Raw genomic sequence first — 16,438 nt, forward strand, 5'->3', positions numbered from 1 at the left:
AGGGGAGTTGCAGAGTTTTCAGAGTGGCCTATTATGAGCTGAAGGAGGACTCTTGCTCTATTAACATTGTTGGAAGGCAACACGTTTACAAAAAAGCTTTTAAGCTTTAGAAAAGCAAAACATATGGAAAACCTATATAGGAGAGAGAACAAAGAGTCAAGGGCCATTCTCTTGCAATTATTTTCTAGCCTTGGTGAGGAGAGGAGGGTCACACCACATTTGGAGCAATTTGTGTAGTCTTTTCAAGCTTATTGCAAAAGTATGAAGGTTTTGTGTAAAGTTTTTTTTTCCTTCTAAAGGGCTTTGCTATATCTTTTGAAGTTGTAGATGCTTAAATTTTTGTGAAATTTTTAATGCATTTATGGTCGTCGAAAGCAATAGTGTTGGCTTCTAATTTGAATGTACTAGTGTTTTGGTCATAAATTATTGCAATTTCTTGTTAAGCGTAATACTTGGAAAAAGTCCAATCAATCCTTTTATCGTCTTATTTTTGGGTTGTGTGAGAGGATTATCTTTGACCAGCACACGTGAAACATATTTTTTGGTGCCTTCACTGAGGAGTGTTGAAAATTTGACTTTGTATGAGATTTGTTGAATCATTGAAACTATTTTTTAATAGCCAATTATTTTTCAAATTTCACAGTATGAAAGGAGAGGATCCTCAGAGATTCCTCAAAAAATTAGAGCTTGGATACATCATCTAGCAAATAATTGACTCAACCTTGAAACTTCAAATTTTGACAATTTAACTATTGGATGAGGGTAGAAATTGGTTTGAAGATTATGATAAAAGACTCATATTGAGAAATCCTCCTATTCCTATGAAATATGAAACTACCAAATAGGTGTTTCTTGACTAATTTAAAGAAACCAAATCTTCCCAAGACCTTTGGCAAAATATAGAAACTTGCCATAAAAAAGAAGACTAGACCATAGAATTTGTTGCTATAGAATATACTCAGCTTTGGATTGTTGGAACACATCCGTAGGCCCAAGAGAGAGAGCACTTGAAATGTTAAAAATAAAATATTTTGTGGAAAAATTATAGGGAGAGGTGAGAACAAAATTAGAAATTAAAGAGTCGAGCACCTTTGAGTGATGATCGCCATAGAAAAAGAGAGAAAATTTAAGAAAATTAAAAAGATAAAACTATATAAAACATCTAACAATGAAAACAGAGATCAAAATTGGCAAGGAGATGGACAAAATTATTAGATTTTAGCAAGACAAAATTCTCAATTAGGTCTAGAGGTTGAGGATCAATTTTCAGAACAAATGCAACACATGATGCTAGGAGCTTTGAGAGGCAGATGTTTAGGAAGAGGTAATGGGGAATTGATGGAACAAATTAATCAAGAAAATATGAGAGGAGGAAATGGAAGAGGATATAACTTGTTTTTCTTGTGGGGAGATGGGTCATATAAGTACAAATTGTCCTTATCCACCCAGAATAGGAGGGGATATGTATTGTTTATCTGAAAACCTTCTGATCAGACAAAATGATTTTGGGATAGCAATAAAGGACCATTCCACATCCCAAGCACCAAGGCCAATGGAAGAAGAGAAAGAGAAAATCTCCATTGATTGTATTCTTTTGGAAAAACAGAGCGAGGAAAATAAGATAGTTGATGTGATGCGCATAATAAAAAGGAGGAGAGATGCTGAGAGAGATGAATTTGAGTCTAAAAAGGCTGGTGAGGAAAGAAGAAGAAAAATAAAAAGGAGAGAAGATAGAGAAGAAATAAGAAAATAAATTGAGAGCACCCAGGAAACATTATCATACTTTCGATATTCCATTAGAGGAAGGGTAAAGTGATTATGACCTAAAAAGAGATACGATGGGTAAGAAGGCCAATACATATTTTGCTCAGTTAATGGAGTTGTGCCCTAGGATGAGAGGACAGTGGAAGAAATTAGTGAATCCCAGGTTCAAGGAAAGAAAGAGAGGGACAATGAGAGTCTCGAGTGTAGCAAACTTACTTGATCTTTGCCCTATTGTTGATGCTTGGTATAAGAATCAAAATATAGGAGAGGCATATATTGATGGAGGAGCACAAGTTAGTATGAATACTTAGGCTTGTGTAGAGCAGTTTGGACTGTGAATAGTCAAGGGATCAAAGTTTTGAATCATGCTTACTAATCATGCTAAATTGAGGTACCTAGGCATAATTCAAAATTTGGAGGTCAAGGTTTATGGTGTGTCTATGAAGATAGATTATCATGTTATGCCTGTAGGGCTAGGGGGTTTTCCACTTATCCTTGGTAGATTGTGGCTTAGGAAGGCAGTTGTAATACAAGATTGAGGGAGAGGAATCATAATGATTTATGATTGTAGAGGAGCATAAATTTTTTTTGATATGGCTTCAAGAAAAGCACTAGTGAATGAGGATGATAGTGAAGAAGAGGAGGAGAGTGATAATTTTGAGGAAGATGATAGTGAGGATAAAAGTTTAGGAAGTGACTCTGATCGAGAAGTGTTATCCATTGCAGTAGAGTTAGTAAATCTTGAGAGGAATGGGGAGAGACAAGAGAGTCAATAATTTCTTGATGGTAGATTTGAGTGTTTGAGAGATGAAGAGAGCATGGAGGAGGATTTTTTGAGTTTTTTAGAAGACCATGAGGGCGAGGGCTTAGAAATTGGAAGATTCAATGTTGAAGTTAAGGTTTTAGACTTATTCTTGAAAGAGATTGATGTGGTTGAGTGTGATAGTGAGTTTCTAAGTGTAGGGGCTAATTGAGAGAGTATTGAGATTATGGATTTTAACTCTTACTCTTATGGTGTTGTTGTCTATGATTCTTGTGAGTCTTGTGAATTGGTTGATGATAGTTTGAGTAGCCTTGGAGAGGCTTCTATTTGTGAAGTTGTTGATGTTGCTTTGAGTAGACTTGGCCCCATACTCCTTGATAATTGTGAAAGATGATTGCATGACTGATTTGGGCAATAATGACAAAGAGAAAACTTTATTTGAAAGTCTAGTAGTTTCTTTAAGTTCTCTAGAGTCTTTGATGATGATTGTGATGATTCTGATGGGGTTTTGAGGATCTTGAGAGTGACACTAATGAAAATATGAAAGGAATTTTGAAAAAGGCTTTGAAAAGAATTGAAATATTAAGGAAAGAAAGATCTAAAACTAGGGAAAAGGAGATGAAAAGTAATTGTGAGGTGAAAGTTGAAGAGGACCGGAGGGTTGAGAATTTGGAGGAGAGCCCTAATTTGTTGCTTGGTATTGAAGCTTCCTATGAAGATTCTAGAGAGAATGTTTGTGGGGATGTTATGGAAAGGGTTGACCATTGTGTTTGTGGAGTAGAAGAGTTGGAGCCTTATTTTGTTGGAAAGATGAGTAGTTTGAATGACTATATGGGAGAGGCCTAATGTTTTGATGATTTTGGTTAGGAGATGACTCAGTTTGATATGAATGATAGTATGATTGGGTGCTTTGTAGTAATGGAGATTTTCTAGCATTTTTAAAACATTTTTTTGATTAGTTGGATGTCTTTGGGGATGGAATTGAATTTGGCAATAAAGAAAGGGTTGAAACCTTATTCAAAGACTTTAGAGTTGTCATGTTTTCTCTTAGTGCAGATGGGAGGGATATGTTGCTTGTAAATGATGATAATGTGGGTCGTTTTGAGGGATATGGATTGGCAACTTTAGTTGATTTTGAGGATAATTTTATGGATGGTTTTTGTGTACTCACCAAGGAATTGCTTGAGAGAAATGTGACATTAATTTTCTTGGATTTTAAGTTTGATGAGGAGCTTGAGGATAGATTGATGGACTTGATTTTTGATTGGCTTGTAAATATAGCATCATTTTATGAAAGAAACTACTCTTCATGAATGCTTGCAGACTAGGGGGAGATCTAAATATGTGAATCACTTTTGCATAAAAATTGAAAACCTTAGAAAAACATTTGGATGCTAATAACTTCCAATATTGAAAGAGTTTGATTTGGTAGGTATTGGTGTTTAAAAAACAGGTTATGCCATTGAAAATCAAGGGAATAAAGCTAGGGAATTGGGATAGATAGGATTGGGATGAGCTAAAGTAGTTTAGCACACATTTCATGATGTGAATAACACATCAAAATAAAGAGGACATATAAATTTGCTCAAGGATCTATCTTCAAGCTCTTTATACAAAGATGTCTAGAATGTTGGAATGACTTAAGCATGGATTTTCAAAACTTAATTGAACCAATTTTTTTTCAAATAATGTGACAATGCTTTGATCAAGAGAGAAGATTATAGAGCAATTAACAAGGTAGTGGTGAATAATCTTTATCAACATCATCAAAGTACTGTTGTTCTTCCTAGATTGTTCATGGTTGTAAAAGAGAGAAGCAAAATTTGGCAATCATAAAGCCTCTAAGTGACTACAAGCACATTAAATATTCAATACTTGATACAAAGGGAAGGAAAATGATATGTTGGTTTTCTAGTATAATGGATTCACCAATGTCTGGTTAGAACTGAGGAGGGTGTAGGTTACAATGGTACATGCTTATAGCATCACTTTAGAGAATACAAAGAGGAGACTCATATTTTTATCGGGATTATATGAGGAATAAATATTTAAACACAAGAAAATGGAATATATGAGTATTGTACTCATAAATAGGGCTCCACAACATGCAAGGGATTTATCTTCATAGGACAAGGCTACAAGCATTTGGTTTGAGAATGATTTATGGTAGATAGGCACAATGCAAATGTCAAATGAGAGCCAATAGACCCTACCATGTCTTTTTTTTCACGTAGACATCCCAAACATTATAGAATCATAAGTTTAATGAGACCTACCTAAGGTAGAAGGAATTGGATTGTTCAAAGTAGAAGGGCATTGAAGCATTGACTTAAAAGCCCTAAAATGCATGTTTGGGATCTCAATTTGGGATCTCAAGTGGAGCAACAATGCCACATTCATGCTTGTATTGTATAGATAGAATGACCTTCTTGGCTTGGTCTAATTTAAGAAGACTAGAAGTTGCCTCATCAAGGGACAAAGTGAATAGTCGTGCTACAACCTTGAACTGTGAAAGAAGGCAAACACAAACATGTGTACTCAAATAAGATCCAATTTGGGAGACCATCCTCTGAATTGTATTGGAAAGACTACATACTTGTATACTATATGAAAAGCTCTACATGCTCTTAAGTTTATATTTAGATTATGCTTACCCTATTAAGACTACATCCCTATCAAATAGTTGTATCAGTAAATGTGAAGAACTCGCTCAAGTAAATAACAAACATGCATCTTAAATTGAAAAATTTTTTTAACAGGAGGAAGTATTAGGTGTATAAACCAAAGCTAAATCAACCCACAATCATATGTATCTACATGAACAATGTAGACCATAACCTACACAATCATATGCATTTGCATGAACAATGTAGACCATAACCATCACAATCATATGCATCTACATGAACAATGTAGACCATAACCAATTGAACATATATACATATGCAAGTAAGAGTCTCCCATTGACTCAAGAGTCCAAGATTTATAAAAAAAAAGATCAAAGTGCTTCCATGGAAGCAAATTGGAATGTCCAAGAACAAAGCAAAGCTCAATACATATGCCTCATAGCATTTGAGTGCCCAATGACATGAAGCAATACATTCAGGAGCATGTACTCACAATAAGCCTTCAAGCCTGTAAAGGGGAAACCACTAAAGCAAAGTCACGAAAAGTATGCAACCACCATTATTCTTGAAGTGAGTATATTGTGAAGGGGATGCAATGGCAGTGGAGAAGGAGAAGAGGAAGATGTGGGAGAGAAGAGCACACATAATGTAGGTGCTGTCCAAAATGTAAATTGACAGCCTTATTGCACCTTCATATTATATATGAATAAAGAATGGGTGGTCTATGTACATGGGTAGGCCCAATGGCCTTTTACCCCAACATATTGATCATAAATTGATTGAGCTAGATTCAAAGTTAAAATTTGAGTAGGAGGAATTACATAATTTTAAGGAAGAGAACAAATCACAAAAGGATCAATTGGCTAAAGTGAAACCCTCATTGACTTCTATGGGTTTTAGGTTCAAACAAAGGAAATCTAAAAGCCTTGACAATTTAAGACCAAACTATTTGGGGCAGGGGGGGTCTTCAAGCAAAGAATGAAAAAGAATATAATAGGCATGGACTTAAAAAATCTACATTTTACGAGGTGATGAGCATACATTTCATGAGGTAAATAGCACACCAAAATAGAGAGGACATATCAATTTGCTCAAGGATCAATCTTCAAGTTCTCTATGCAAAGATGTGTGGAATGAGTTAAGCAAGGATTTTCAAAACATAGTTGAGCCACAAAAGTTTTGGAAGCATGTGACAATGCTTTGATTAAGAGAGAAGATTACAGATGAACTAACAAGGTAGTGGTGAAGAATCTTCATGAACATCATTAAAGCATTATTGTTTTTCCTAGAATGTTCATGGTTATAAAGGAGAGGAGAAAAACTTGGCAATCATAAAGCCTCTTTAGAGAATACAAAGAGGAGACTCATCTTTTTATCGAAATTAGATGAGGTAGAAATATTAAAACACAAGAAAATGGAATGTATAAGTATTGCACTTATAAATAGGGCTCCACAACATGCAAGGGAATTATCTTGATAGGGCTAGGCTATAAGCATTTAGTTTGAGAATGATTTATGGTGGATAGGTGGAGTGCAAATGCCCAATGAGAGCTAATAGACCCTACCATGACTTTTTGCTCACGGAGACATTCCAAGCAGCATTATAAAATCACAATATAAATGAGAGCTACTTGAGGTAGAAGGAATTGGGCTGTTCAAAGTAGAATGGCATTGAAGCGTTGAATTAAAAACCATGAAATGCATGTTTGGGATCTCAAGTGGACCAACAATGCCACATCCATGCTTATATTGTATAGATAGAATGACCTTCTTGGGTTGGTTTGGCTTCATAAGACTAGAAGTTGCCTCATCAAGGGAGAAAGTGAATAGTCATGCTACAACTTTGAATGGTGAAAAAATAAAAAGACAAAGAAGTGTACTCCCAGGATTATAAGGTCCAATTTGGGAGACCATCCTTCAAATTGCATTGGGAAGAGTAGATATTTGTATATACATTAAATATCTACATTTTTGTTTAGCTCTTAAATTTATATTTAGATTATCATTAACATCACTATCAAATAGCTGTATTAAAAAATGTGAAGAGCTCCCTCCAAAAATGGGATTTCACGAGGGACATGTGAAACGTAAAAAGATACACATTAAGCTAGAAAATTAGGTGATGCATTGGTTGCTATTGCAATGGTAGGGGCAAAGATAATAAGTTTTCTCTCCAAATTTGATAATTTCCAACCAAATGCAATATGGAAATGTTGGGAAGAACTGTGTGAATGAACAAACAATGTGGCGAGTAATCCCCCTATAGAAAATGATCATATGAAGGTTTAGATAGAGCTCGATAATTTCATATAAATATTGAGGCAAAGCAAAAACATTGCAAGCTACTGTTTAGTTATCAAGAAGGATATAAAAAGTTTGGTGGAAGGAATGCTAAAAGCTTGGGCAAAAAAAGACATCATGTTTCTACTTGGTAAATATAATTATTTAGCAGTTTATCTCACAATAACATTTTCCACGGTCTTGAGCAGTCTTTTTCTTGTGTAGCACATTTTTTAAAGACACAGCATATACTTTGTTGACAATTATGGACCATTTTCAATGTGGAATATGCGAGGCATAGAAAAGTCCCACTACCAATCAAGAATAGTCAATTTTAGAACCACAAGTTATGGTGATAGCTAGAGAAAAGAAAAATGGCTTCATAAAATATCCAACACTTTTTAGAAAATACAACTTTGGCGTAAAAAATCAATTGCTACCACTCAAAAGATTTAAGAAACTACACATGACCCAAATCTAACTCATATATGAAGCTTCTCATTAGTATAATGAGTTTGTACAAGAATGTGATTCTAATCACATAATTCTACAGATAACTCACTCAACCAACCTTTTATATTGACAAAATCAAGGTTGTGTAATATGTATGATTTTATTATTTTTCATTACTTAGATGCCATTCAAAAAGTTTTCTTTTATTGCTTTCAGCTTTCCCATATTTCTCTTTGTCTTCAAGAAAGAATGCACTCCTCTTGCTCTCCAGGAGGTATCTTTGGCTCCTAGAGCCTAGTTCTTTTGAGGATTAGTTGCTAAGGCATAAGCATTTTAGCATAAGAAGTATTCACTTCTTGAATCTTCGTATCTTGAAGCATAATCAAAACACTTAATTGCAACATACTTTTCAATCGGTATGACTTTGTCTCTATTTGCAAGTATATGGGAATACCCTAAACATCTGGACAAAGTCTTGAGAAATGGGGAGGTGTCTCCTCTTTTGTATTTTTGTGGGTGTTTTTTTCTTATTTGTGGCAGGGTGGTTTAACATTAACTAAAATTCAATAAGTTAAAATATTTGGTTTAAATTTAACTAGAATTTAAAATTAAACTTGGGATATTTCAAAAATATTTATGTTAGTAAAAAATTTACTAAAATTTTCTTTAAATATTAAAAAATTATGAATAATTCCTAACAAATCAAACAAATTCATACTAAATTAGAATAAGCCAAAAAAGCAATAAATCATAATAAAATGAGAAAATTAATGAATTTATTTTTATATAAATAATTAGAAAAATGATTAATAAATATAAAATTGAGACAAATCATTATAATTGAAGAAAAATCAAAGTAAATGAAAATAAATCTAAATAGATATTGGCATTTTTGGCTCATCATAATATTTCATGTGGTAAATCTTTACAATGTTTAAATTAATCTTGGGAAGGTAATGTGTAAGGGAAAAATCTTGCCCAAACATGGTCCTTGTGCCAACATAATGAGCTAGGAAGCCATCATCATCATAAAGAAAAGCCTTTTAAAAAAATAAAAAATGAGTAATTGAGAATGGCCTTTTTAAGAAATGGCAAGAAACAAACAAAATTAGACCTCATGTTTTTAGGATGCTCTTCCCCTACAACCCTCTCTTTTATCCACAAATTCATGAAAGCTAGCATAGGTTCCTCCACAATGACCTTTTTCTCCACCTCCTTCATATATGCTCAATAGCAACTCTCCTTTAAGTCTCTAAAAAGTCGTCTTTAGTGGGAAGCATTTTTGAGTAATCTAAAGCTTTTTGTAGGCAATACTAAAGAGCCTCATTGGCCTCCATAAAATTTGTGGTATCTAGGATGCAGAACTCCTCATTGCTACCATCCACAATGTAATTCTCATCCTAACAACTATGTGCAATGACTCTACGATAGAAGTCCTCCTTGAACCATGTGCATTGTTGGCTATCATTAAGCAATAGGAACTCCTTCCCCAATATGAAAAAGGGGGGAAGATTTCAAAAGTGAGGGACTCAATAGGCATTGATATGTCTTTATGCTCCTCTTTGGGTGGATAATCAATTTTCACATTGACTATGTCAATCTCCTTTGACATAGCCTCCTCTTGAATGGAGGATCGAACATTGTCTTGGCATTCTCAAAGACTGCAATATGCCCAACTTTGTAAAGGAAAGTCATTTCTTGCATTGACTTTTTCTCCAACATAGATGTCCTCCCAAATGTCAAGATTTGAAGGCTTTGTAAGGATTTCTCTCGCCTCCTCCTCTCCAATCTCTACAACTTCTTGAGAAGCTAGAATCTCCTCTGAAATGCCTATATCTTTAGGCTCTATAACTTTTAGGACCCCAATCTTATCTTGATTGGCCTCCATCCATACATCGAAACCATGATGACAAAGATAAAACTTTCAACAAGCACACAACCTCATCCTAGACCCTTTGAGTCATTGTACAAGGGAGAATTCCAACATTGTCGAAATGCATGTATGCACTCCATACATCCGAATCACAAAATGCATTGAAAGGTATCCACAAACGAATGATGGATTAAGTATCTTAATGATAAATTGAATCATAAAAACAATTATATGGCAAAAGTTTGTCAATATTTTTATGCTTTATCGAACCAAAACACCAACATCAACTCTTCGGGTCCTAATTTGTTGCATGAGAAGATTAGTTCCTCATGGTTTTGCATACCCTATGACAAATTTTATGCAATGGAAAGGGTAAGGTTGACAATAAAAAAGTTTCCCAAGGTGCTAGTTGACATTGTTGCATAGAGCATGGGCAATCAACAAGAAGAAAACCCTAATCAAAGAGAGAATCCTCAAGAAATCCAAAGGGCAGAGATACCCATAAATCAAGATGAGACTCCATAGGAACAATCAAATCTTAATTAGAGGGAAAGCCCTATGTAGAGGGCACACCCAAAAATCCAGATGAACCTCTAGAGATGTAAAGGAATCAAATGAGGCAAAATAGTCTTAGGGCACTTCTATCAAGGAGTCAAATGCTAGGTCTAGCATCATGACCTTGGAAGGTAAGTCCACAAAAGTTGGCAACTTTGGTAAGGGAAAGTAAGGGGCCTTTGCCCATCCTGGCAAAGTAAAAGCAAAAAGCTAGAAGCCTGTTAGGAAGAGGGTAAGTCAATAGATGAATGCATTGAGGTAAATTAGAAAGGCCCAAAAATCCTTCAATCTCTTGGTTCCTAAGGCTTCATTCTTGAGACTTGTCAAAGACATTTGTAAGTCAAGTATGGTCTCAATATCAAATGGAAAAGTAGTACACAGTTTCGCCTTTAGGAGTTTGTAGAGGACTTCTCATGGACTTCCTATAGGATAGCTATGTCTGTTGGTACAAGTTTGACAAGTTGATAGCCTTGACACATATAGCTGACAAAGAGGCCAATGAGATGTTGAATATTCCCTCTAAAAAGAAGGCCAAAGGAGTCAAAGGAAACCATCGATGATGTACATATTGAAGACAAATCCAAAACAAAAAAGGGAGAAAAGAAAAAAGAGAAGGAGCCCAAGAGCAAAGAAAAGTCAAAGGGTGGAAAAAGTGATAATGATATGCAAGATCAGGAGGCAAGAAAGATGGTAGATGATAGGGAAAGAGATAGATAAAACATGTTCAACAAGCTTGTAGACATGAAGAGAGACAATTGAAGGAGGCTTAAGGCAGGTGGTTTTTTACCTTGGAGTCCTAGACAACTCACAATACCTCACAATTTCCCTAGAGGACACCATATTTCTTCACAAGAAGCATAATGAGACCAATGACACAACAATTTTGGTGCTCTAAGTATTCTCAAGTTTCATTGTGTTCTTATGACTAATATATTTCTTAAAGGCATGTGGGTAACCTTTGAAAATTTGTAAGTTGTCCTAATCACCAAAATGTCCTATATGTTGTATGAACCTTGTGCAAGTACATTATGAATGATAAACAGTGCAAAAATTGACAAATTTGTTTAATGAATTCCCTCCATGGTTTCCATGGAGATATGAGAATAGAAGTAGAAACTTTTTAATGGATTTAGAGTTTTTGCAAAATTCTAGAAGTGATTAATAATAGAAGATTCAATAGATTTTTGAAGAGGGCCTATCTTGCTCTAGAGGAGAACTTTCCCTCATTGAGAAGGGAGAAGGAAAATTTTGTGTATAGCCTTCAAGTCCCTCATGATCTAGACATTGCTCTCCTTAGAGTCAAAAAGTGCCCATGCACTCTTAGTCTTCTTCCATTTCATGTAGTGGAAAGTAAGATGAATGCTTGCCTTGAGAATGTTATATTATAAGGTAATGAGATTCTCTAAACATTTTTCAAAGAAACAAATCACCCTTATGTACTTTCTCCATTTACTTCCAATATGCTCCAAAGATTTCAACTCATGTGTTGGATGAGATTTTCTATGCAATCACATTATTTTTGTTCTTGATAACCTTTAACTTGAAGCTCTAAATGGTTCCCTCATCAAGAATATCCCAATTTGTCAATCCATTGAGATAGTGTGAAGGAAGCTCTTTCAACCTTCCAAATGTGAAGGAAGTGTAAAAAATACAGATGATAGATGATCAAGTAGATAAGGTTGCCGAATTCAGCATGCATGATACTAAATGTACTTGTGAGTACTCAATCTTAGTCTACAAGGAAAAGCTTTGGCCATGCTTTGATGCCAAGAGGCATATTCCACGGTGGATTTCGTGAGGTTTTGCAGTGGCTTTCGTAAAACTATATTTATTTGTCGGGGCTCGTATACAAGGTGGATTCCTTATGTGAGAAGTTGATGGGGACACCTGTCCTTTTCAGGCGTCATGTTAATTTAATGTGCATGTGGGTGATTCCATAGCGGCGGGTTATTCTACAAAATACATATTTAAATTAATGGAGCTTTAAGAGTTAGAGTGCACTCGTATTAAATTAAGGTCAGGACAGAGTTGCAACCTATTTATTTATTTTGTAGCTGAAGACTGCTAGGTATTCACTTTTATCAATTTAATTTTATTATTTTCTAACAATTGTGAATGCTTCAATTGATGTGTAGAGCAGGCAGCGGTGTCATTGGGAAGCACTGGGTGATGGCGTGTATTCAGATTATCTAGAAGAAATTATCATTTTTGATGGGCGCGCACCTTATAATTAAAGGCATGGTGCTAATATTTATTGAAGTGCTTGATAAATATTTACTATTTTGTATGCGCATAAGTACTCAATTTAAATATTTCATTATTGGACATTGTATTTGGGCACAACTCAACATTTTGGATGCCCAATTGCTTTATTCTTTATTTGGACAAAAGTAAATACAAAAAGCCAAAGCATGCTAATTATAAATTGGGCTATTTTTGAGCTTGGGGATTAAAAAATTTATAAATACATGCCTTGTGGAGTGCTCACACAAGGCATGGGGGGAGATTGTACCCAATTGGTCTTTTTGCTTTATGTCGTGTAAAACCTTCTTCTTACTTTACGAGTTTTAGTAGAGTTCTTTGTTCTTGGGACCTTCCAGCGTTCACTACACGCATGTACATCATCCGATTTGCACATCAGTGGTATCAGAGCAAAGCTAAGATCAAGGGCTTCGAATCGCTTACCATCTCGCGTGAAGGCAAAGCTCTTGGAATGAACGGGCTCTATAGGAAGTCTCGAGAACCGTCAATACCAGCGTGTTCTTGGCGGTGAAGAACCCCTTGTTGTGTTGTCAGATTGTGAAGGACCACTCCCACGAAGCGAAGGACCACCTCTGAAAATCCTTTGTAAGTCTCTTTTGTTGACAAAGAAACAGAGAAGAAGAAGATTAAGTTTGGAGTTAAAAAAAAGCTTTATAAGCTTAAAATGACTTTAGAGCTCCCAATTTCAATCGTCCGCGGTGGTAGGACATATTGACTGGCGTTGAATTCGGTGTCAACATACCACCATCCTATCACAAATCAAATGATTAGATAAGCTTTTTATTCTAAAGCTTCAAAGTTTCAAGCCTTACTAAGGCTTAAAAATTCAATCGTAAGTCTTCTCCATAGCAACTGTTCACACTAAATTAATTCGGAACTTGTTTTGAACCTTCAACAAGCCTTTGTTCACACTTGCACCTTGATAGAGTCGATTTCCAGCAAGCAAATTGACATGTGCAGACTATTTCTCGTTTGGAAGAATATCATCATCAATTTCCGTACCCGCAAAAGAAGAAAGATCGCAAAAAGACATTAAAAAAAAAGCAAGCCTTGTAAACCCAAACTTGAGCTATGCTCATCCCTGTAACGAGATTTCGAGTGTGTGAGGTTGTTTGGGATTTTGCAGGATGTTCAATCAAAACATGGAAGATTTTATGGTCGAAGGTGATTTAATGGAACCAACCACAGAGCAAAAATTGGACCTTATTATGATGCAACTTCAAGGGGAACAAAGAGCACGTCAAAATTTGTAAGCTCAATTGGCTACTCTTCAACAATCCACTATCGATCAAGATGGAGTGTAACCCGAAGATGTTATACGATGTACAATTGATGCGACACACTCGAAGCACAATCTCTCAGGAAAGAAGCCAAGATAAGTAAAATAAATTTCAAATTCCATACTTTTAATGGGCAACATTATGGAAAAACTGTTCTCGCTTTTATCAGTCAGTTTGATGATTATTTCCATGAAGAGTAGTATGCTGAAAAAGATAAACTCAAATGTGCCACTAACCATCTAGTAAATAGAGCATCGTTATGGTGGACTGTTGTCAACAAGAGTATCGATTGTCCTACTACTTGGGAGGCCTTTCAAAAGATTTTTTTGCAAAATTTTCTTCCACCTCAATTCCATGAAAAAGCAATTAAATAGTGGGATCTTTTGCAACAAAGAGATCGTGAATCCATACCACAATGCACTAAGCGTTTTTGGAGTGCCTTATTGCAACTTCGAATGCTTAAAGATGTTCCTAAGGCAATCCACAAGCACAAGTATATGTTCGGTTTGATTGGTTACTTCTATGTGGAAGTGAACATGTTCAAGCCAAAGACTTTGGAGGATGTGATTTCTTTAGCGCATGATGCTGAATATAAAATTCGTAGACGAGAAAAGTGACCACAGCAATTTCCAACTAACGGTAACTTTGGTACAAAGCAATTCAATTCTAACTTTCGAAGATTCAATGAAAATCGTTTTCTTCCTTCTTCTTTTCGTAAATCTTCAACTCGACTCCTCCTTTACCATCAAATACAAATTCAAATCCTAAGCCATCTCTTCAGCCAAATCCAAACATACCCAAATTTCCAGCCCTTACCGATAACGTTTCCAAAGCAAAGTCTATAGTTTGCTATAAGTGTCAACGACTTGGACACTTAGTAGTAAACTATCAATCCAAGAAGCCAATAGTTCAAATCAACTACTTGGGAGCGGCTGAAGACAAAGATCATGAAGAAATGCCAGATTTCATGGAAGATGATGATGATATCGGTACTACTTCAGATACTTTACCATGTATGCCAAATCCTCATTCATTATTAACAATGAAATGTCTTGTGTATGGTCACGAAAAGATTGTTTTACATGATGATGGAACATACATGATTTTATTTTTTCAAAGTTGATAAAATAATTGAATTTACCTAATGTTCCAACTTATTATCGTATAAAAGCTGCATTCTTAGGCACTAGATACAATGGTACACAAGAAGTTCATGATTTAGAAAGTAAAATTGGTGATTATGTTGAGTGCAAAAATTTCTTGGGATTGTCCCTTTGCAAGTTAGTGACATTATTTTAAGAATGCCTTAGCGTCACAAATATAATCCCGATATAGATTATTCCACACATTCAATGAAAATTCATTCTAATGGAAAATAAATTACATTACATGGAACACACACCTTTGATAATTTTCCATTGCTTAGTCACACATAGGCTAAACATGCATTGAGAAAAGGCGGCAAATCATACTTAATATGGGTGAATGAAATTGAGGCTAAGAAAAATCAGATGCATCATCCTAGGCATGCATAATTGCTTTCACAATTTAAAGATTGTTTTGCTGTTGACTTGCCACCTAGTTTACCACATACACGTCTTGAAGACCATAAAATAGATTTAATTCTAGGTTCTCAGCCACCATATAAAGTACCATATAGACACAATCAAATTGAACAGAAAGAAATCCAAGCCCAAGTTGAAGAACTGTTAACCCAAGGACTCATTAGGCCCAATAGTTCTTCTTTTGGTGCACCTGTTCTATTAGTTAAGAAGAAAAATAATACCTATAGGATGTGCATTGACTATCGTGTCCTAAACAAGATCACTGTTAAGAATAGATATCCAATCCCTAGGGTAGATGATCTCATGGATAAACTACAAGGAGCCACTATTTTTAGCAAAATAGATTTGGCAAGATGATTTAGTTTATGTAGAATATAAAGTATGTATTACTAACTCAAAAATTGCACAAGGTAGCCAAGTTGATTGGTATAGAAGTAGGGCTCTATAATCTAAGGGCCAACTTTAAGGTACAACTAACAAATTCTATATTCATATATCTAACATTGAAATCAAAGGTCTTATTCCCATACCTCACATTGAACTCTAAGGTGCAATATATTTCAATTAAGATTGATCTTAGACAACATTACAATCAAATGCACATGAAGGCACATTGAACTCTAAGGTGTGTTATATTTCAATCATCAAGATTGACCTTGGAAGACATTACAATCAAATGCACATGAATATAACTTTTTTATTGACAAGTGCCCCCAACTACTCTTATAATTGGTTTGACCATTATGTGTATCTCAAAAGTGTTTGAACTTTTGCACAAGTTGGCTATGCACTAAAGTCCAATGGTTGGCTTGTTTCAACTCAAATGATTATTTAGTTCATATTACATGTTGTCTTATTTATTTGAATTACAACTCCTTTCAACATTATTTTTCACTTTCGTCCATAAGTTTTACAATGCAAACCTAAGAAAAAGAGAGGCTTATTCGTCATGCACAATCTTTGTCAATTTTATTTGAGATATTGAAAGAAAACTAATTGTTTGGAGATATATCCAT

Source organism: Lygodium microphyllum, chromosome 24 (assembly GCF_053477565.2).
Source record: "Lygodium microphyllum isolate KBCC chromosome 24, Lygodium_microphyllum_v1.1.10, whole genome shotgun sequence".
In the NCBI taxonomy this organism is placed as follows: domain Eukaryota; kingdom Viridiplantae; phylum Streptophyta; class Polypodiopsida; order Schizaeales; family Lygodiaceae; genus Lygodium; species Lygodium microphyllum.